Source organism: Crinia signifera, chromosome 6, assembly GCF_055691185.1.
Source record: "Crinia signifera chromosome 6, ASM5569118v1, whole genome shotgun sequence".
Classification (NCBI taxonomy): domain Eukaryota; kingdom Metazoa; phylum Chordata; class Amphibia; order Anura; family Myobatrachidae; genus Crinia; species Crinia signifera.
The window spans coordinates 164,483,006-164,504,310 of NC_139222.1; the positions used below are offsets into that span (position 1 = coordinate 164,483,006).

Sequence of the window (21,305 nt, forward strand, 5' to 3'; positions counted from 1 at the left end):
TTATATTTTTTTACACCAGTTAATTAGCCTAGTGACCACAGCCCAGGGTCACCGGGAACAGCACCAGGCTTCAGCCTGGTCAGGTAAGTCCTGGAGGGGGGGACCCCTTTATTGGGGGGGTCCCCACTTCCCCAGGGCCCCCGGCCAGGCTGACTGGTCGGTAGGGTGAATGTTTTGGCCAGGGCAGGCGACAGGGGGGTCAAGGGGGACAAGTGTGATGGGCCCCAGAGATCTGAAGGGCCCCAGAGTTTTCATACACCGGCACGGCCACTGCCTGTACTAACTTGCCTGTCAGTGACCCTTGCGGGCCGGCTGTCTACTGTGCACCATCTGTTTTTGGCTGAGTCTGACTGACTCACTGTGTGTCACTGCCGTCTACTGTGTGTGCGCCCTGCCACTTGGCGTGTAGAGCTATCTACTCTGTGTGTGTGCACAGCCTTACCCGCCACTGGTGCTGTAGCCTCAGTCTCTGGCTCCTGTACTTTTACTGCGCATGCGCGGGTCGTCTGTTCCGCACTCTGCGAAAGAACTGTCCTGCCTGCTCATAGTGCTCTGCGTTCTTTTGTGAAAGTGACAGGCCAGCAGCAGCAGGAGCCAGCAGGAAGCAAGGAGCCAAGCCATCAGGACTGAGAACGAGAGAAGTCTGCACCTGAAAGCAGGATCTGGAGCAGCAAAAGGTTAAATGAGGCTCATGCAGAAGAGCGTTGTGTGGATTTGGGATTAGGTGTGGGCTAGGGAAAATGAGGGAGATTGCTAGACTAATGAGGGAGATTGCTGCTATATCAGGGAGTCTCCTGCAGAATGCAGGAGGGTAGGCAACTATGGGATACGGCACTGAGCCAACATCTGCATCCATGTTTGACGGAAATTCTGAGCAACCATAGGTTTGCTCAGCTATCTGATGGTGCTTTGTACATACACAGGCTATTTTGAGACTTGTAGTGGGTGGTTCTGTACAAATTTCAGTGACTGCAGTGTTTATTTATTTAGCATCTTTCTGTAGCAGCTCTGTATAAACAGACACAGTTGTGCCATGTTTGAGTACATCCCTGGATAAGGCTGTATATACTGGCTTTGCATTTGCAACAAATTATTGCTTTCCACATCAAACATGGCTGCTCAAGTTCTACGATATTTTTTTTCTCAAAGACCTTTAATGGTGGACTAGAGTATCACTCCGCCGTATGACTACATAAAGTCCCAATTTCCAGTAATTTAATCGGAATTAAATCCCGTTATAAACTGGCATGCTTTATACAATATAGTTTTGAAAACAGTCATGAGCAACACTATGACAAGTAAAAAGAGGGGAAAGGATCGATCAAAAAAAGATCCGGTTCAGCGAGCGGAGTGATACGTTGCTGTCCTCGTAGGTGCCGGAGTAAACACCGAAGAAAGTCTTGAGAAGGGAGTGCAGCTGCCTGAGCCGGTAGCGGCGGTGGGGAAGAGGTAAGGAGGCACGGGACAGGTGGGTAGGTGAGACCTGTGTCTCTGGGGCACTGCTTGTCCGCAGTCTGCTTCTTCCCGATGGCGGCAGCAGGATGCGGTTGAAGGCAGGCAGTGCAGGGGCAGCCCACAGCAGAGGACCCCGGGGGGAGTTAGTGAGCGGGGACTGGGCTAAGTATCGGGTCCTTTATTATTTTGCACTGATGGTCGGTGTGGGAGGATGTGCTGCGAGGTTATTGTGTGCTAGGCGGCGTGTCTATATGGCACAATGCCCTGCGTCTTATCTACGACACACGGGTCGATCTCCTAGGCCTTCTCCCAGCATGGCCGACAGGAATGTGTCCACGTTCTTTAGGAGCAGCCAATAAAAGCATGGTCCTATGGCATGTAGGAAGTCGCTGTACACGCACATTTCCTAGTAATACCTGTGCTCGGGAAACTGATCTAAATGTAATAACTCTTTTAGGTTATTTCAATCAGATTAGTACACATCAAGTAAATATTCTGTATAATAAAAGGCTAAGGACAGGATATTTAAAGATTCTTCGGCTACCGCATGTATACTAATTGCATTATGCACTAATATAGCGATTAGTAAAGGCCTGGCCCCAATACACCAGAATGATATTGGTCCTGAACGCACATCTCGACGGATCGTGTGCACAATCACATCCTGTGAAATGTTACGATGCACTGTCCCGCTGGTAGTGACTCGTGAGTTTGGTCCTCAGATCAGACTTTTTGCACATTATGGGCCAGGGCCAGAGTCTCTAAGCCAGTGGTTCCCAAACTGTGTGCCTAGGCTCCCTTGGGTGCCTCAGGTTGGGGTCCAGAACCAATTCAAGTTATTTAAGGCCAATGAAATCGGCAAAATCAGTGCTTGGGGCTTCCAATTATAAAATACGTGGAGAAACAGAAGTGAATCGTGTTCCTCACCACATAACTGGACTTAAGGATGAAATTCAAGCAAACTTATTTCATTTAATTATTTTTTATTCTTAGTAACAAACTTTGGCCTAGGGGTGCCCTGAAAAGTATTCTGAAACTCTAGGGTGCCGTGATTCAAAAACGTTTGGGAACCTCTGCTCTAAGCTTCAAAAGAGATAAAATGGAGAGTGATAAACAGCCAGCCACTCTGTTCCTGTCTGACACAGGCTGTGACATGGCAGGTAGGAGCTAATTGGCTGGCTGTTTATCACTCTCCATTTCTTCACTTAAGAAGCTTAGAGAATCTAGCCCTTGATCTGTCGGCTCTCTGTAAGCAGAACGTATGTGCCATACAATCACTCGTTGCACTGCTCCATGACCTGTATATGATCAGGTTGTCCAGGTGTATGGCCACCTTAACGCAAAGTACAGCTCTTGTGATAAGAGCTGTCCTTTGCGATACAGCGCCGTCCCAGAAATTCCAGGTCTGGGACCTGTGAGTCCCTCTGTGCATGTGTAGAGTGACGGGTGCCTGCCGTGAGCCATGCTGGGAAGGATCTGTGATGGACCCCTCATACAGGGCCTTATATTGGTTCACTCTCAGAGGCAAACTCCTTCTCAAATGGTCAAAACCATGTGCACTGCAGGTGGGGCAGATATAACGTTCGGATAGAATTAGATTTAGGTGGGGTCTTTCTTCAAAGGGAGATCTATATTGCAGTGTAGAAATAAAGCAGTCGGTATTTTCCCTGCACAGAAACAAAATAACTCACCCAAATCTAATTGTCTCTGAACATGTTACATCTGCCCCCCCCCCCCTGCAGTGCACATGGTTTTGTCCATTTGAGAAGGAATTTGCCTCAGAGAGTGAACCAGAGTAAGCCCCCCCACAGTGCAATGGAGAGAAGCCCATGGGCTTCTATAGGGTATTGCCAGTAAGAGCTGGCGATTTTCCTCTGCAGCGGTGCCCACATTTTCTGTTTAGAGCATCCAGACCTAATTCTGCTACTCACCTTTATGGGGGAATTCACTAGATGGTGCCCGACAGAGCAGATGCAAATGTTGCTTCATTCGGGATCGCACAGCCGATGTTATAAAAATACTGTTATGATGTTTAGTCTTCTTGACAGACTGGGAACTAGTAGTTCTAGATTTCCCTTTTACAGCTGACAAATGCTTCTGAAAGTTCAAAAGAAATGTGACCTGATTCAGAGGTGGGCACTAATGGCTTCATTGCTGCATCTTAAGCAGTGGATTTGAGATTAAAGGCAACATTTTCAACCACCATCTTTCCCGCAGGGACCATCTATTGCTTGTGTGCAAAGATGCATAATTTTACCTGGTTGCTCAAAATGTCCGGCATGATCAGTGAAACGTAGATGCTGTAATACACCTTTGAAATGGACGCAACATGTCTGCGTTATTTGTAGCTCCCTTTTCTCCTTTACCCCCCCCCCCCCCACAAACATGCACTGCCTGTCAATCACTCTTCGCACTAATTAACACTAGGATCGCCATTCCAAGACCATCGCAGCATATACGCAGTTCGACTTGAACACAGGCAAAACATTGTTCAACTGCCAAAATATCGGAGTTGCATTCACCTCTGAATCAAGCCAACTATCTCTTTAAAACCTAATTTTTTAAGTTTTCTTTAAAAATGTCAGCGAACATTGTTAAAAACCAATAGATTATAAGGGGAAAAAAGAAATATAAAGGAAGGTGTATCCCGTCACCAGTCAAACAGTGCCTGCACGGTCTAGGATTGTTGGGGTTAATTAATATTCCTTCACAATGTGGGGGAACTGCATGACAGGTGACATGACACACAGCCTTTCTTTTAAGGCTTATTTACATTTTAATTCTCTTCATAATTAACAATATTCACTGGCTAAATATTTTAAATAAAGCTTAAAGTGACGCTTTAAAGGGGCAGTGCTCCCACATAAACTACATTTTAGTTTCTTTGGAATTAGGACAGTTTAGATTAGGTGTTGCACCACCAGAGCTTTATTTTTAGACACTTGTTTAACAACATATTATCTTGGTCTTTTATGAAATAAAAAAAAACTTGTCTTGTGCGACTCCTGCCTTTTATCTGGCGACCCAAATTTGACAGGTATAGATGTAATTAGCTAATAATTACTTTTTATTATAAATTATTTATTTTATTAAAAGTAAAACATTTTTGTTTCTAGTTACTAAGGAGTCACTTTGCTGGATGTTGATGTAAAAATATAATTTGGGCTCCTCTCCTCCACTCCAACTCTAGTTCACAATATGTTACACAGCAGTGGGTCACACAGCAGCGTAACTAGAAATACAGCTCCCCCCTGCCAAAAAGAAATTTGGCGCCCCCCCACCCCCACACAGGGACAGCGCAAGTACAGAATAAACAGTACCTGCTCTGCTTTTATCTGTCCGGAAGCAGGGCATCTGAACCTGCTTTCTACAAGAAGCAGTGTCCTGCTGGGAGCGGTGGTCGGCCACGGTGGAAGGCGGAGCGGCAGGTAGGGTGGAAGCCAGGAAAGAGCTCTCTGGCTGTCTGTGTGAGGACGCTCAGTGACCCGCCCCATGGGCGTTTCATGGGGCGGGTCACTGAGCGTCCTCACACAGACAGCCGAGGAGAGAAGTCTGCATCCATATATTTTTAATGGCTGTTGCTGCAGACGGGACTGTCATTCCTTTTAGTACATCCCCTGCAGACTCCTGGTGTGGCATCTGACAGCCTCCGTGACCCTGCGCCCCTGTGGTGCCTTCTCCCCCCCGCCACCGCTGGGGCTGCGGAGCTGTAGCTACGCCACTGCACAATGGAAAGCAGGGGTGTGGGAATGGGAAGCACAAGCACAATGTCCTGCATGGTCCAGAGAACAAGGGGCAGGAACTCGGTAGTCTCTACTCTGTCTGTGACAGGGGCCCCTTCCCTTTGTGCTTTCTGGGTGTGAGCTGCCTTTAATTCACAGACAGCAGTGAATAGGAAAAAAATGTACAGCAGTCTATGAACTAAAGGCAGCATATAGCTGTGATCAATAGTGATGGCAGCTGGCACAGTAAAAGTCAGTGCAGCCCTAAGGTATGGGACGGGACCCTCAGGTAGTGGGGTGGATCCACCCTGCTATCTGCACTAGGCCATATATGTGACATTGCTCAAAATGGTCTGCAGGGGAACCAGGGGATACCTTCATTGCTGATCTGATCTGGGCAGAGCTGGGCCTCTTAAGGTGCCCATACATTGAGCAATGTGCTCCGTACTTTTTGTACTAGATGCCATGCGATCTAGTAAAAAAAGTACGTTCTGCGCATACTTTTTGTGCTCTGCAATGTGATATGTGTGGGAGCACGCTTGCACGGGAATAACGCTCCGTGTATAGGCATCATTAGTCCTCAGGGGCCCCTTGTCAATGCACCTGTTGCACCAATGATAGTTCCACCTCTGATGGTATTTGGGCAGAAGAAAAACTAGAACTTGCCACTGGGGAACCACATTCATAACATATATAATTTCCAGCAGAGGCGTCCCTAGATAATCGTGGGCCCCATAGCAAAAGTTTGTAAGGGCCCCCTATTTAGCAACTGATGGTGATAAATGTGTGTAAAACATATACTTAGACAGCAAAGATGGGCCCCCTTCAGCTCTGGGCCCCATAGCAGCTGCACCCCTTGCACCTATGGTAGTTACGCCCTTGATTTCCAGTATAACATGCACAGTAGAAATATATTTATATAGACCTAAATGGTTTTGCATGAGATTGCTAGTCTGCGACAATGGTGCAAATTAGAATGTTTTATTGGTTATATGCATTTTTAGATATGTTGTGTATTTTTAAAGCATATTCTATGCAATTTACTCTTTATTGGCCTACTTTTTGGTGGCAGAAGGGCATACAAATGTAATTTATTTATTATTTACAGTTCCTTCTATAGCGCAGCAGATTCTTTTGCGCTTTACAATTGTAGACAGTGATAGAACAAACTGGGTAACAATAGACAGACCTGGAGGTAAGAGGGCCCTGCTGCAAGCTTACAATCTGATGTTAAATTTCAGTTTATAAAAATCCTCATCCAAGAGAGCGGCTGACATAGAAGCCCCATTCACAAAGCACAACAAGCATATCTTGTTCTATAACTTAACTGCTGGTTTTAATGTATGGATGGTCATTGACCATTGATGATGCAAAAACCATTGATGGCCAAGGTTGATACCTTGTACTATCAATGGCAGAGAATCAGATTGTTCTCTGCCAACCATAATAGCTATGGGCTGGATATTGTTGGTTTTCTTATACTTTGCCCTGTGCCATCCTCTGCTCTAAGACACAATAGAGGGAATTCATTTGTTGCGGCCTCCACTAGATGGCGCCCATTGGAACAATTCATCTGTTGCTCTGTTCGGGCGATATAAGCAGCAGGGAGACACATTTTAGCTCACAGCCCCCAGGAGTGCCAAGCTGAAATGTGCGAAGTGACCCGTTTGTGTGCCCAACCAGCACTTTTCATGTCTGTCCCATTAGTTTAACCACTATGAAGCTAAACAATTGAATATTACCCTTGATGTCCTGACTAAAGTGACAGGAGATCAAGCACAAAAAAACATTTAAATTGCCCCCGGTGTATTATGTTGGGAATGGGATGGCCTGTCTCATTGCCAGGCTCAGCAATGAGTCGTCCTATCCCCATTCCTTCAAAGAAGCAGCAGTACCAGCTGCTGCACTTGAGCATGCCCCAAAACACAGAGAGTAAAGCCATCAATGGGTACTACACAGTAGCTGCCTTCCATCGATGGTCTGTGTGTGTCACAATCAATGGAAAGCCTTCAACTGAAGCCATCCCTAATTTGAACCCACTCTTGATTATTATCTTGTTATAGAGTTTTTTCCACTTTTTATAAAAATGTCCACGCTATGTACTTACTGTAACTCGCAGGAATAGTGGAAGCAGTAACAACTGTCTCTGCTAATTACATCCCTGGGGTTTTAGAGGAGTCTTCCACATTTTTGTCTTCTTTGATTAGGCAGCTTTCTTTTTGTTACATTTTGGAAAGACTTGTGGAAACCTGCCATTGGGTATGCACACAGTGGCCCTTATTCAGATCTGATCACAGTACAAATTTGTTCTCAAAATGGGCAAAGCCATGTGCACTGTAGGTGGGGCTGATGTAACATGCATAGAGAGAGTTAGATTTGTGTGAGTTATTTTGTTTCTGTGCAGGGTAAATACTGGCTGCATTATTTTACAATGCAATTTAGATTTCAGTTTCAACACACCCCATCCAAATTGAACTCTCTTTGCACATGTTACATCCGCCCCACCTGCAGTGCACATGGTTTTGCCCATTTTGAGAACAAATTTGTACTGCAATCAGATCTGAATAAGGGCCTGTGACAGAATTCAGAGAGGGGGGGGGGGGGGGGGGGTCGCTAAGGCTTTCACCAAACAGCAAATGTCCTAAATTTTATTATGATCCTCACTATTGTTTTCACTGTATGATCCTCCAGTGTGGATGAAACATCATTATCATGAGCAAGGTGCTCTCTACACATTAATTACATTTCTGCATTTATTTTGGCTATCTTGTTTGTCCTGGTCCTTATTATAATACATCTGTAAGGTGACAGTGTAATGCTATGTAGCTGCTGCAGCACAGTGTCACCTTGCAAATGTATTCTAATAATCAAAAACAGCTCTAAGTTTCATATGTAATTGCCTCATTTTATTTCTTATAAGCCAGCTTGTGTTGTGAAAGTGTTTCCTATCATTTTTTTGTGAAATGGTTTCTACACCATGTATATGTATTTGGATAATAAACTGGAGTTGGTTATCCATTAAAGCAGGTTTATATGGAACTGGTTGCCTTGGTCTTGAAAAGATGAATGAATCACAGAATTAGTGGCAAAGTTTGTGCAGTTGAGCAATTTTTGTTGAAAAGTCTTAAGAATCCCTTACTGCGCATTTGCAATCCAATGTTTGCGATGGTGTACTTATTTGCATATGGCGTCGATAGACTGGAGACTAGGAGGTGACCTGAAGTGATCAGAAAAATAAGCTATGTCTTTGGCGTGTTATGTGAGTTTTATGAGCTTACCCCTGGAGTTCAGCCATGTTCTTCATTATAGAAAATGCCTTAAAAAGCCTGTTCTGAAATTGTTAGTTAGCATCCATGCAATACATACACTTCTTATGGCAATGCATTCTTTATGGAAGTTGGGATAACAGTGGCCCAATGAGGCAGTGGCATAAAGAAAGCCATCATTGCAGAAACACCCATGAAAAGTTGGCCTAAACAATTAATGCTTTGGCTCCCAGGAGCAATGTGAAGCATGGCTGGTGAAGCACACTATAGCTGTGTACACACGGGGGCGATAGGGGCTGAAATCGCTGGAAATATGGTCGCTGGCAACCATATTGCCAGTGATTGGGAGTGTGCCCCGGCGATAAATCGCCGGGTGCGCGCTCAAGCTCCTGCGACCAGCTAATTCCCTCTGCGGCACCGCCAGCAGAGGTTCCTTTTCATCAGCGACCATCTCTGGATCTGGTCGCTGATGCAAAGGAGACACTGGGCAATATATTGCTCAGCAATATATTGCTAGCAATATATTGCTGAGCAATTTATCTCCCCCCATGTGTACGGGGCTTATGTGATTGCTTTGCTGTCAGGTATTGAAATTATGGCCCTGACTCAGGCCCGTTCGCTACGCTGCGTATATTTGTAGCCTAGCGAACAGGTCAGCGCTGAACCCCCCCCCCCCCCCCCCGCACCGCCCGCATCCCCTTGCTAGCATGCGAGGGGATGTGTACTAGAACACATACCCTTGTATGTGGTCGAAGGGGACAGAAATCATTTTTTTCAGACAGAGATGGCCGAAAAGGGGGCGAGCGCTGAAGTCATGTGACATCAGCCGCCTGCTCCAACCCGGTAATGGCCCACCTGCATACTCAGGGAAACGCCCAGCATTTTTCATGGGCATTCCACTGCTCCAGCGCCGTCTCCGCCCCCGGCTGCCCCCTCTGGAGCAAACAGCTCAGCAACTGTGAAACTCGCCAAAGCGGTTCGCTCCTGTGGTTTGCACATGTGCATACCCCCAACCATCGGACAAGGGGCTGAATTCGGACCCAAAAAAATGAGTTTAAATCGGCCCCCATGTGTCACAATAGAGGGGGAAATGGATAGAGCAAGATACATACAAATGTTGGAAGAAAACCTTCTCTAGTCTGTAAAATACCTTCAATTGGGAAATGATGTATATTACAGCATAGTACAGATAGTGCCCTTAATCATAAAGAAAAAAAACTAGGAGCTTAAATTCTTTTAATTTGTATGATTGATTAGTTATTTCCAACTATAGGGTCAATTCAGTTAGGAGTGAGCTTGCAAAAGCAAGTTTGTTTAATGAAGCTACACTCAAGAAATGTTTCAAATTCCAATTTGCTTTGACTCTTCCACAAAATGTGACCTGGGTGAAGTGCATGAAAAATTAGGGAAACCATCCTAGACCCCAAAAAAGGTGACAAGATAAAAGGAATATTTGATAGACTTTTGGTAGCCATAAGAAAATTACAGAGGCACCAAATGAGTGATTTTGAGGTGTAGAAAAATATCTCTAAAGTGAGTTTTTAAAAGTTTCTAAAAAGGTTTGAACACAAAATGCTTTTTAGCTCTGAAAAATTTCCAAAATACCTCTCTCCCAAATGTCCCCCCTTTGCAGTCCCCTGCGAAGGTGTTTTTATTGTGTCCTCCTTTTTTCCCCTCCAACAGTGTATTTAAACCTTACAGCGTGCTATTCCTGTAATGTGTACCTCCACAGGTTGCACACCCTGCCAGCAGTGACATACGCAGTGCACCCCAGCTGGTTGCCTCGAATGGTTCCTCTGCGGGAGGGATGTACTCCACGTGGATGTTTCATACACTATGGGCCTTATTCTGCTAGGAGCGTTCGGGCCGTACGCCGTCAGATCGGGGTTTTTTTTTTATTTCTGTGCATGTGTACCTTTCGCAGTGCGCAGGCGCAGCGACTTCACAATGCTCACTGACGGGTCTTTCTGCGTGAAAAAACCTGTCCGCAAGAGCACGGTCATTGTGGGCGGCATAGGGGCGTGTTGAGGGGAGCGGCCGAAATAATGAGGGAAACTGGGCGTAAACATGGGCGTACACAGGGGTGTGCACCAAAAATGTACGGTGCTAAAACCGCTCGATCGGCCAACGCACCGTGCATTTTGGACAGAAAACAGGCGGACGCCAATGATACCTCCAAACCACCCCTAGAGATACCGTATGAGAGCGGACGCCTGGGTCTGCTAATTAACGCTGATTACTACTCAAACTCAGACACCTGAATGTAATAAGCAATGGTGCAGCCTAGTAAGTGAAAATCATGATTTCACTACCTGCAAACCACACACAGCACTCAAACACATTGGAAGCATATCTTTCTACACTTCTCTACATGTAAAGGTTGGTTTAGTTTTAGGTAAGATTCATTTTAACACCTGCTTATAAATGCCAAGGTAGTTAGGTTATAACCATCTACACACATTCAGTAAGTGTTTGTATATACTTTAAACAGCAGGACACTCAATCTACAGAAGTCGACATGTGTCAACTTTTTCACTCTAACACAAACATTGTTTTTTGGTTTATGCTAAATAGACACATAGATAGTGATTATAATGCAACATTAGAACATAATATATATACATGAAAGGAGGGTTAAAATGTATTTTTATTAGGCTGTTCATTAAGGTAGACAATTGAGGTAATAGAAAACAATAATTGATTAACAATTAGAATCATTCTTTTAATTGCCTTAATCATAGTTGAATGGCTAGATTAGCAGGGCCATATATGTGAAGGGTATGCCACCGTGCACGGACGTACGCTCACTCTCACAATCGGTGACATACGCTGAGTTTTCCATTGAACACAGGCGAGACCCGTCCGTGCACGGTGGCTTACGCTCAGATAGCCGCAAGATGTCGGTGGGAAAACGGCTGAGAGACGTCTGTAAACGGTGGCGTACGATCTGTTGTACGCCAGTTATCGGTGTCTAAGAGGAGATCCGTCCGTGTGCGGTGGCGTACGCACAAGTGTATGCCACTCCCCTTTGTCGGTGTTTGTGACCGTCTGTATGCGGATGTTTTGTGGGCGTACTTACGCTCACCGTCCGCTTACGGGAAACGTACGGTGAAACCAACCGTACGTACGTTTGGCCGACCGGACCAGAATAAGGCCCTATATATCATATTACTACTACTACTACTACACAAGCATCCGCTTTCCCATATCTGCATTGGGTCCTTATATGGCTTGCCTCCCACAGTGTAACCTGCACCCAACCTGGCTGCCTCGTCTGGTACACTTGTGGGTGGGATGAAAAATACATGGACCTGATTGTCTTATTGGGACCCTAATCTACACTGCGATCACCCCATTTTGTGTTATTTATAGGGGTAACCTATTCTACCCAGGGAAATCCTATGCTGTGCACCTAAGTTGGCTGCCTCACCTGGTACCTTCTTAGGATGGAATACACAGCTTTTTAGGATCACTCGCCTGAAAATTGACTTGTCTTTATTGGCCAAAATATGCTATTTAACCCCTCCAAGTACATGATTATTATTTATTGGGAGCGTTGTACCTGAAATGTTTTCCTCAGAATGAAGATTTTCCCTACATCCCATATGCCCAAAAAATAGCACATTTCCTCTAGCAAATGTGTAATTGAATTACAAGTGCGATGCCCACTGCGAGTTTGCCATTACAGTAGCTAGCAGGACACAACTTACACCAAATTTGAAGTGACCCTCTAATACCCCTTTCACACCAGAAATGCAGGGACAAACCCGGGAATTCAGTTCCCGGGACAAGCAGGGACATTTCTGGGTTTGGACCCATTCACACCAGAAATGTCCCTGCATTTTCTGGTGTGTGAAGGGGGCGGGAAGGAGGCCGGCAGGAGGTGGGGAGGAGGTGGACAGTCGGCGGGATGGCGGTGGAGGAGAATACTCACCCCGGTTGCTGGTCCTCCGCACATGCCAGGGATCCACACAGGCGGCGGCGCAAATGACGGGACAGGCGGCGGATAGGGATGACTCAGCTCTCCGGCATCCTCACTGCCGCCGGAGAGCTGCGTCATCATCATCCACCGGCTGTCCCGTCATTTGCGCCCGCCGCCTGCATTAATTACCGTCGGACAGGACACGGAGGACACGGCAACCCGGGTAAGTATACCCTATACCTTTTACACCAGCCAGGTCCCCGGGTTGAACCCGGGAACAACCCTGCTACCTAGCCGGGCTGGATTGCCGGCAAAATAGCCTGGTAATTTGTCCTGGGTACCTTTCACACCAGAGGTAGTACCGGGTTGTTCCCGGACTCAACCGGGAATTTAGGCTGGTGTGAATGGGGTATTAGTATCCTCTTGTATTAAAAAAGCATGCCATTCCAACAGTATCTTCTTATTAAATGCTAGTTAATACATATAGATTGGTTTGAGGATATAACTGGTTGTGATGACCCCATATCAGTCTGCAGTAGAGAAATGCATTTTTTGCATGCTTGGCTTGTATCTATATTGCTGAGCTCCAGACAGGATTCAGAGATGGATGCAGCTACTGCGTCTTTATATGCAACAGCTGTGTGATAATTTGCCAATGACATTTGGAAAAATCCTATGTAAATAGATTATGACTTCTCTGATCCACTGCTGTGTCTGAAGTTGCAGCATCTGATCATCGGTGTGTGAACATCGGTCATCTGTTTAACCCTCAATTTCAGGATGGCCAGGAAATTCATGCTGCTGAAGCCATGAAAGTCAGCCTGACATGCCAGTATATTCTGTAACATTGTCTGTTGCCACCTACATGTCAGTCATTTAGTGCACTGCAACATCACAGCCCAGGATTTAAACATGCGCAGATCTAAAAACATTGGAGATATACGTATAAATCGAAGTTACATACGTCTCTGATAAGTCCCACTATTGAAGTTGTCCTATATCCTCTCTGTAATATTTGGTGACCCTGGAAGCTTCTTTCCCTGCACGACAGACGGCACAGCAGAGAAAATACGAAACACTGGATATTCCATAACTAAACGCATATTGATATTCAGGAGAGCTCATTATTTCCTCTAGAATTATACATACTTAATCTGTAGGACATTACTAATGTTCCCAATTAAGAAAGGCACAGTGGCATAGAGCACCATATATTACATTTTCACCTTACTCCAGATTTCATTTTTATGTGCATAGATACTTTGTTCTAGCTGACCGAATATATTACACCTGGTAAAGTAATTTATAAAGCTTTACAGTTTACAGCTAATTATAGCCATTTGTATCATTGTTAGGGCCCTGGTGTATTGTCTTATTCTAATATTGTTTTTGATGTATGATTTATTTATATATACATTATTAATATAACTAACAGAGCCAGTTATGCTGTATATCAATTGTATACATACAAATATGTCTAGCGTCCATGTGTCACTGAAACACTGCCATCTATTGGCAGCAAGTGAAACTTTATCTAGCTTTCGAAGCATTTGCTTCGAGCGGGCTTACTAGTATTTATTATCTAGATTTTGTTCTGCTCATCTGTCTTAGCTTTTAGAATAAAGAAAGCGGAAATACAATTATAAATATATCTCTCAATGTGGCTAATGCACTCATCCTCTATATCAGAGGTTCTCAACCTCAGTTCTCAAGGACCCCCAACAGTGCACATTTTCCAGGTCACCTGGCAGGTGCACCGGTGCACTCGTTATTCACTGAAACATTGTAAAAGATCACAGGTGGAGCTAATGATTTCATCTGTGATTCTATGTGGAGACCAAGGTTGAGAACTACTGCTCTATATTATGGACCATTTTTCTTATTCATCAGATTTCCCTGTCAGTGGTGGGTTTTGTTATCCCTTGTGCTCTTACTGGTATTTTCCTAACTCCAGTGTGTGACCATATCCAATACACTGGGTATGCGATCAATAGTGTCTAGGTCGCAGTCATTAGGTAGACACATGAAAAAGGTTGACATGGTCAGAAGGTTGACACAAGCAATAGGTCGACATGGAAAAATGTGTTTTTCATGATTATTTATTTTTAAACCAACTTGCAAATACTTTACCATCCCAGTGGGCATACAGGGAGAATGAGTACTATGCCCGAAGCATCGTGAAGGCAGCGGTACACTTATGCAGTGTCCATGTTGACATAGACACAAAAAAAACAAAACCTCATGTTGACCTTTTCTCATGTCCCCCTTTTGATCACATCGACCTAATGCATGTCGACCCCTTTATTGGCCTTTTTTTTTTTTTTTTTACTTTAGAATTTATCTTATTTGACAGAGTATTTCAGTATGTCAGTAGTTCCAGAATATTGTGAAATCAGTAAGTACTTTGTCATAAAATAAAAACCTCTGACACGTGGGATGTAATGGCTTGCGAGTCCAGTGGCCATGTGGGAAGCTGGCCGAACTCTGTGGTTTATTTAAAGCGGCAGTCATTTATAAGGTATAGTTTTACCGTGTAAATGACTGCCTCTTTAAATAAACCTCCACGTTCGGCTAGTGTGGCTGCCAGATTTGCAACCCATTACATCCCCTGAAATGAAAAACATTGATTTTCTCAATACAATGGCACCTATCAATAGTTGGGATACATCATTCAGCTAGTGAACAGTCAGTGCTATAAGTCACCATACCAATCTTTCAACCCCACCCCTTCGCAATGTTGCCTGGTTTCTATTGTCATCCTGCACACTTCAAAAGTATGCAAGCAGGATCTGGGAGAGTCACCTACCCTTCCGGAGTTACAGGGGACTGCCCTAAGAATCGGGAGCCTCCTGCAGCTTCCAGGAGGGTAGGCACATATAGTCAGAGGATCTCCAAACAGCTGGTCAAAATAGGATCTTCCTGTTATGCATTGGTTAGTGCCTACCAAACATTGTCCAAGGAAAAACAACCAGTGAATTGATGACAGGGCCATGGGTGCCCAAGGCTGATTGATGGGAAGAGAAGGCCAGCCCTTCTGGTCTGATCCCACAAAAGAGCTACTGACTATGACAGAAAACTGTCAGAACACGCAGTGCAATGCAGCTTGCTGCATATGGGGTTGTGTAAAGGTGCCCATACATGCTCCGATCCCAGCGTGCATTCTGGGCTAAAATAGCATTCATCACATCGCATTGTATGCCTTGTGCATGCAATGCGATGCGATGTGATGAAAAGCAAGTACAAAAAGTATGTGCAGCTCATACTTTTTGTACTGTGCGATGAGGTGACGCGGGAGTGCGCACTTCAAAGCACACATTGCACCGCCGGGATCGGAGCGTGTATGGGCTCGTTAACACTGGTAGTCTTTGCTCATTCAGATGTATATGTGGGAAGGCATTTGTATCAAGTCATTGATGGGTGACAGCCTAAACATGCAGCAGTGCCACTTTAAAAAAAGTGGAAAACCCATGTTGACCTTTTTTACTATCTACCTAATGCTTGTTTCGACTTTCCAACCCTTGTGTCGACCTAACGACCGTATACCATTGACTTGGCCTCAGATTTCCTAAATCCGAATCATATTGAGTTTGGCAAATCATGGAGGCAGTGGCATAGCGAGGGCGCTGCAGCCCTAGAGGGGGTGGGGTGTATAAGGTGCCACAGATTCCATATATGTGGCACCTTATACACCCCCCCCCTCTATTCCATATATGTGGCACCTTATACGCCCCCCACCCCCCTCTATTCCATATATGTGGCACCTTATACGCCCCCCACCCCCCTCTATTCCATATATGTGGCACCTTATTACCCCCCCCCCCTAATCAATGTGCTTGCATACATTCTGGAACGAGAATCCAGATCACGGATATTTATTTGTTTCCATAGAGGTGCAAATTAAAATCTATAATGCCAAAAGTAGCATGTATGGCAAATATACACGCAGCCCTGCATTGTGCTTCGCGATTCAACTGACCACTAAGTATCTAACTGCACTGAGATTATGAATTTTGATTATTAAATCGAAACTATTGACAATTTTTGAATACATAAAATATGAATCTTTGCAACAAATGTTAGTCATGTTAGAGTGCTGCTTCCCTGTTGCATATTGATTGGGCTTGCTGTTCTACTATATACTATGGCCGCAGTGTTGCCAGTGACCACGGTCAGGTGGTGATTTTATTTTTGAATCTGCTTGTTTTCCCCTGTACACCTCTCCTCCCCTGCAAGTTTGAATCAGTTAATTCAAAGCCCTCGATATCACTTCTGATGCGAGTAAGAAATACACGGTTTTTACACAGCGTTACAATGCCTGGGACTGCAGGGACGGCCCCCCGTTCTCACTGCAAGGCAAATTCCCGGGTGAAGAAGTTCTACCCGGTAATTTGCCTTTTAACACAGGTTTTTATGCATTGAGAACGGGTCAACCCGTGTCTCCGTACCTGGATCTCAAACACCGGTAAAAAGAAGGGTTTTACCCGTGTATGAGATCCGGGTATGCGATCCGTTCACACTGCAAAAAAAACCTGTGTTAAAAGGCAAATTTCCGGGTCGACATGCTAGACCCGGGAATTTGCCTGCAGTGAGAACGGGGTATTGCATGCATGCATACATATATTTATATAAGGTGGGGTGGCAACAATATTTATCTTGCCTCCGGGTGATTGGGACGAACACACGCCACTGCCTGTACAGATCATCGTCGCAGATATAAATGAGAGGAGATAAGGATGGTCAGAGCCAGATTAAGGTCTAAATGGGCCTGGAGCTGAACATTATCAAGGGCCTATTATGCGCAATAATAGGGGTTGTGGCCAGCAGCTAATAATGTGGGAGTCTTGACCAGTGTTCTGGTTGGGCGGTCTGCTCATGGGTCTCTATTTGTGTAAATACTTTCAACTAATTATATATGCCTGGAAAAAGCACGGGGCTGGCATAGGAAAAATGCAGGAATATATATTGGCGGATGCCCTCCAAAAGGTGCACCCGCAGGATGCCGATATCCTAAAATCCTAAAATACTTGCGGGGTGAGGCGGCACTCCAGTCCTAAAAAGAATACTGAAAGACAAAACTTGATAGACAACATTTCAGCACCTTTTATGTGGTCACCTAAGTTTACCACACCATATACCGGGATGCAGTCAATATGCCGGTGGTCGGAATCCCAGCGGTCAAAATACAGATGCCAGAATCCCGACCACCGCAATGCACTTTGTCCCTTTTATGGGTGTCCCCCACAAGGGGGAGTGATCCACAGCCCCCCCTTGTCGGCTTTGCGGAGGTCGGGATTCCGGCGTCGGTATTTTGACCGCCGGGATTCCGACCGCCAGCATATCATACTGGACCCCATATACCCTTTATACAAATCATGCAACAAAAGAGTAACCCCTTTATATTGTACTTGCCTCTTAGACATTATGCCATATGGAATGAGCAAAAATTCACACCGACTGAGCCAAAATTCACACTATGGCGCACGGATTGAGTCAAAATTCATGTTATGCCACACAGATTAAGGCAAAATTTTGCCACATGGATTGAGCCAAAATACACACTATACCAAACAGATTAAGCAATAATGCACAATATGCTTCATAAACGGGTATTGCGCGCCAAAGGTGTGCATTAAAAATTACACCATAATGCCCATTACATGTTAAGCCACACACCATAATGCCATTACGTATTATGCCAAACACCATAATGTCTATTAAAAATTATGCTACAGAAGTGCTGCTTACCTATATGCTCATTGCCAGAGGTTACATGCTCATTGCCATGTGGGATTGCATGCTCATTGCCAAGGGGGAATACATGCTTGCGGTAACTGGGGGACAGCCGCCGCCGGGCAGAAATGACAGCCATTGACAGCCGGACAGAGAGCAGGGGGCTGCTCTGCTGTATTCAGAGCAATGCAGGTCCCGGCTATTTGAAATAATACCCCTTTCACACCAGAAAATGCAGGGATTTACCCGGGCTGGCCCCTATTACACCAGCCTAGTTCCTGCATTTTCTGGTGTGAGGAGAGAAAACTACCCCCCCCCCCCTTTAAACTTTAAAGGGGGGGGGGGGGAGTTAACCAGCATTATCTTCGGAACCAACTGACCCATTTACATGTGGGCTTCGAATGATTTTCAAATGATTTTGGTCCTGTGAAACTGGGCCATTTGGTTCCAGAGAAATCTGTCCTCAAACAACATGAACAGCCATGAAATTACATTTCAAAAATGAAAAAATCGGTTTACCCGCAATATCTCTAGAACCAATGAACCCATATGGACCAACCTGGTATCAGATTGAAGGCCCAGCAATTTGAGTTAGACTGAGATCAACCTCGAGCTTCTGTGATGCCGCTGGAACCAGGTTGGGGTTGGAATTAGCAGGTCTCATGTTATTCTATAGGGAATACGTTACAGCTTTGCCTGGCGGTATCTCCGGTTCCCGGGGGGCTAGCAACACGGGGCTGGGCTTGTTGAAAAGCCCTGACCCCAGCTATAAAATGGGCCTATTTAGAGAGTAGGCCTGGAGCTGTAGCTCCATCAGGCCCATTGTTAATCCGGCTCTGAGGATGGTGCCTCTCACTAATTCAGTGTGTGTAAGAAAAATCTGGGGTGGCAAAGCAAATGAGTGAAACACCAATAATGCCGTGTTCTCACTGCGAGTGAGAAATGCCGGGGACTGCCGCGCTGGACCCCCGTCTCACTGCAAGGCAAATTCCCGGGTGAAGAAGTTCTACCCGGGAATTTGCCTTTTACCACGGTTTTCGGCAGTGTGAACGGGTCAACCCGTGTCTGCATACCCGGATCTCAGACATGGGTAAAAAGAAGGGTTTTACCAGTGTCTGAGATCCGGGTATGCGACCCGTTCACACTGCCAAAAATCCTGCGTTAAAAGTAAAATTCCCGGGTCTACATGCTAGACCCGGGAATTTGGCTGCAGTGAGAACGGGGTAAATTTCTTCCCTCCAAGACCATTGTGCTATGGATCACATATTTATACATTATCCTCTGTTCTGATAACCATTATTTTCAAGAAACACACATTTGCTTCTTCTTGCTTGTTAAATGTGGATCTCCCAAATTAACCTTATGAAAATATTTTTAATTACCAAGGTGGCAGCCCTTTACTCTCATCAGATCACTAGGGAGGCTTGGCAGTGTATGGGTTGGCACATGGCTTGGTCTTAAATCAAGCTTATAATTTCCACTTATGCCAATTCTGGCACAGTAATAATGAGAACTGCATGCAGCAGATGTCTAGTCATATTTATAGCTCTAGTGCAGCACAGGAGGATCTGACATTCAGACCACCAGCTTCTCATTCAGCCAACCTTCCCTCGTCCTAGCATCAGGTAGCTGGGTGTCTGATCGTTCGTTCATATCATATATAATGATGCAGTACGTGGAAAGCAGAAATTATATGAATTAAAAGCAGATATAAGCCCCGTACACACGGGGGAGATATATTGCTCAGCCATATATTGCTAGCAATATATGGCTGAGCAATATATTGCTCAGTTTCTCCTTTTCATCAGCGACCAGAGAAGGAACCTCTGCCGGGGGAGCCGCAGAGGTAATCAGCTGGTCGCAGGAACAAGCTCCTGCGACCAGCGATTAGAATGGGGCTGAAAATGGGAGCGGGCACCCGGCGATTTATCGCCGGGGCACACTCCCATCACTGGCAATATGGTCGCCTGCGACCATATTTCCAGCGATTTCAGCCCCCATCGCCCCCGTGTGTACACAGCTTTAGATATAACAATTGTAGTAATGAAGGAAATCATTTGCTATAAAAGGACCCCCAACAAGACCACTTGCCTGGCTAGTTTTATTTTGTAAACACTGGGTCCCATCATTGTTGACAACCTCATGGAATGGATGATGAACTGTTGTCACTTAGGGCCTTATTCTGGTCGATGCGTAAATTTCTGAATTCTTTCGGATGACGGTTTTTAGCAGTCTGCGCATGCGTGGGCAACGCTATGCGCATGTGCCACGCACGGTCTCCGTACTCGTTCTCACTAATACCGTACAGAAATGTGCACCGCATTCACTCAGGAAATATGGGCGTAATATGGGCGTCATTCGGAACTACACAGGGGCGTAGTTTCAAAGTGGGCTAAACTGGGCGTACACGAGGGAGTGCACTAATTCTGGTAGGCGTGCATTCGGACAGAACACCGACTGCAAACGAACCAACAGGCAGGAAATATGCGGTCTTCATAAGCAAGTATTACTTTGCGGACACCACTCGGTCATGCGCTAGGCATTCGGATTGTCCAATTAGTACGGCCACATGTGAACCACTGTCAGCTGAACACAATACAATCCACTCCTCTACTCATTACTCATTAATTACACTCTTTAACTTCACTTCACATGATGTAAGGGTTATTGTAAAGTGGTAGTAATGTGTTTAATGTGTTTAAGTATCTATTAGGATTTAATTGATTCCAATTACAAACAAACAATTTTTAATGAAGTAGCCTAATTGCATAAGTGTGTCATGTGACAGATTTATGACTTCAGAGAATAGTCGTGAGTTTTGAGGAAATACACCGCATCGGTGCGTACGTGCAGCTTCACGTCCGTTCTGACACTGTAAGACCGTGCAGAATCTTTGTGTGGCCAACGCACACGCATGGTTTGGATGTTGTCCGTAAACACACCCTCTTCTTAGAGAGCGAGTCCATCCGTATGCGGAGGACCTGTGGGCGTTTCTTCTTACATTGTCCGCACAGCGTGGTGTGCGTTCCGCTCCGAAAGAATTCGGAAATTTATGCACCAACCAGAATAACCTCCTTAGAGAGAGAGAGAAAAAAAAAAGATCATTACTAAATACATCCAACACCCCATTTAAACAATAGTAAGGTATAATATACACCAATATGACATTATTTTACAATTATACAAGTACACAATCAAGGATATAAAACT

General features: G+C 45.1%; 1 protein-coding gene across 1 annotated transcript in view; it reads left to right on the forward strand.

Moving 5' to 3' along the window:
* Positions 1–1,258: 1,258 nt before the first annotated feature.
* ZNF335 (zinc finger protein 335) overlaps positions 1,259–21,305 on the forward strand; it is a 68,640-nt gene continuing 48,593 nt past the window's right edge. The window contains exon 1 of the mRNA XM_083147889.1: positions 1,259–1,449. The gene's annotated coding sequence lies outside the window, so the exon portion shown is untranslated. The remainder of the gene's footprint in view (positions 1,450–21,305) is intronic.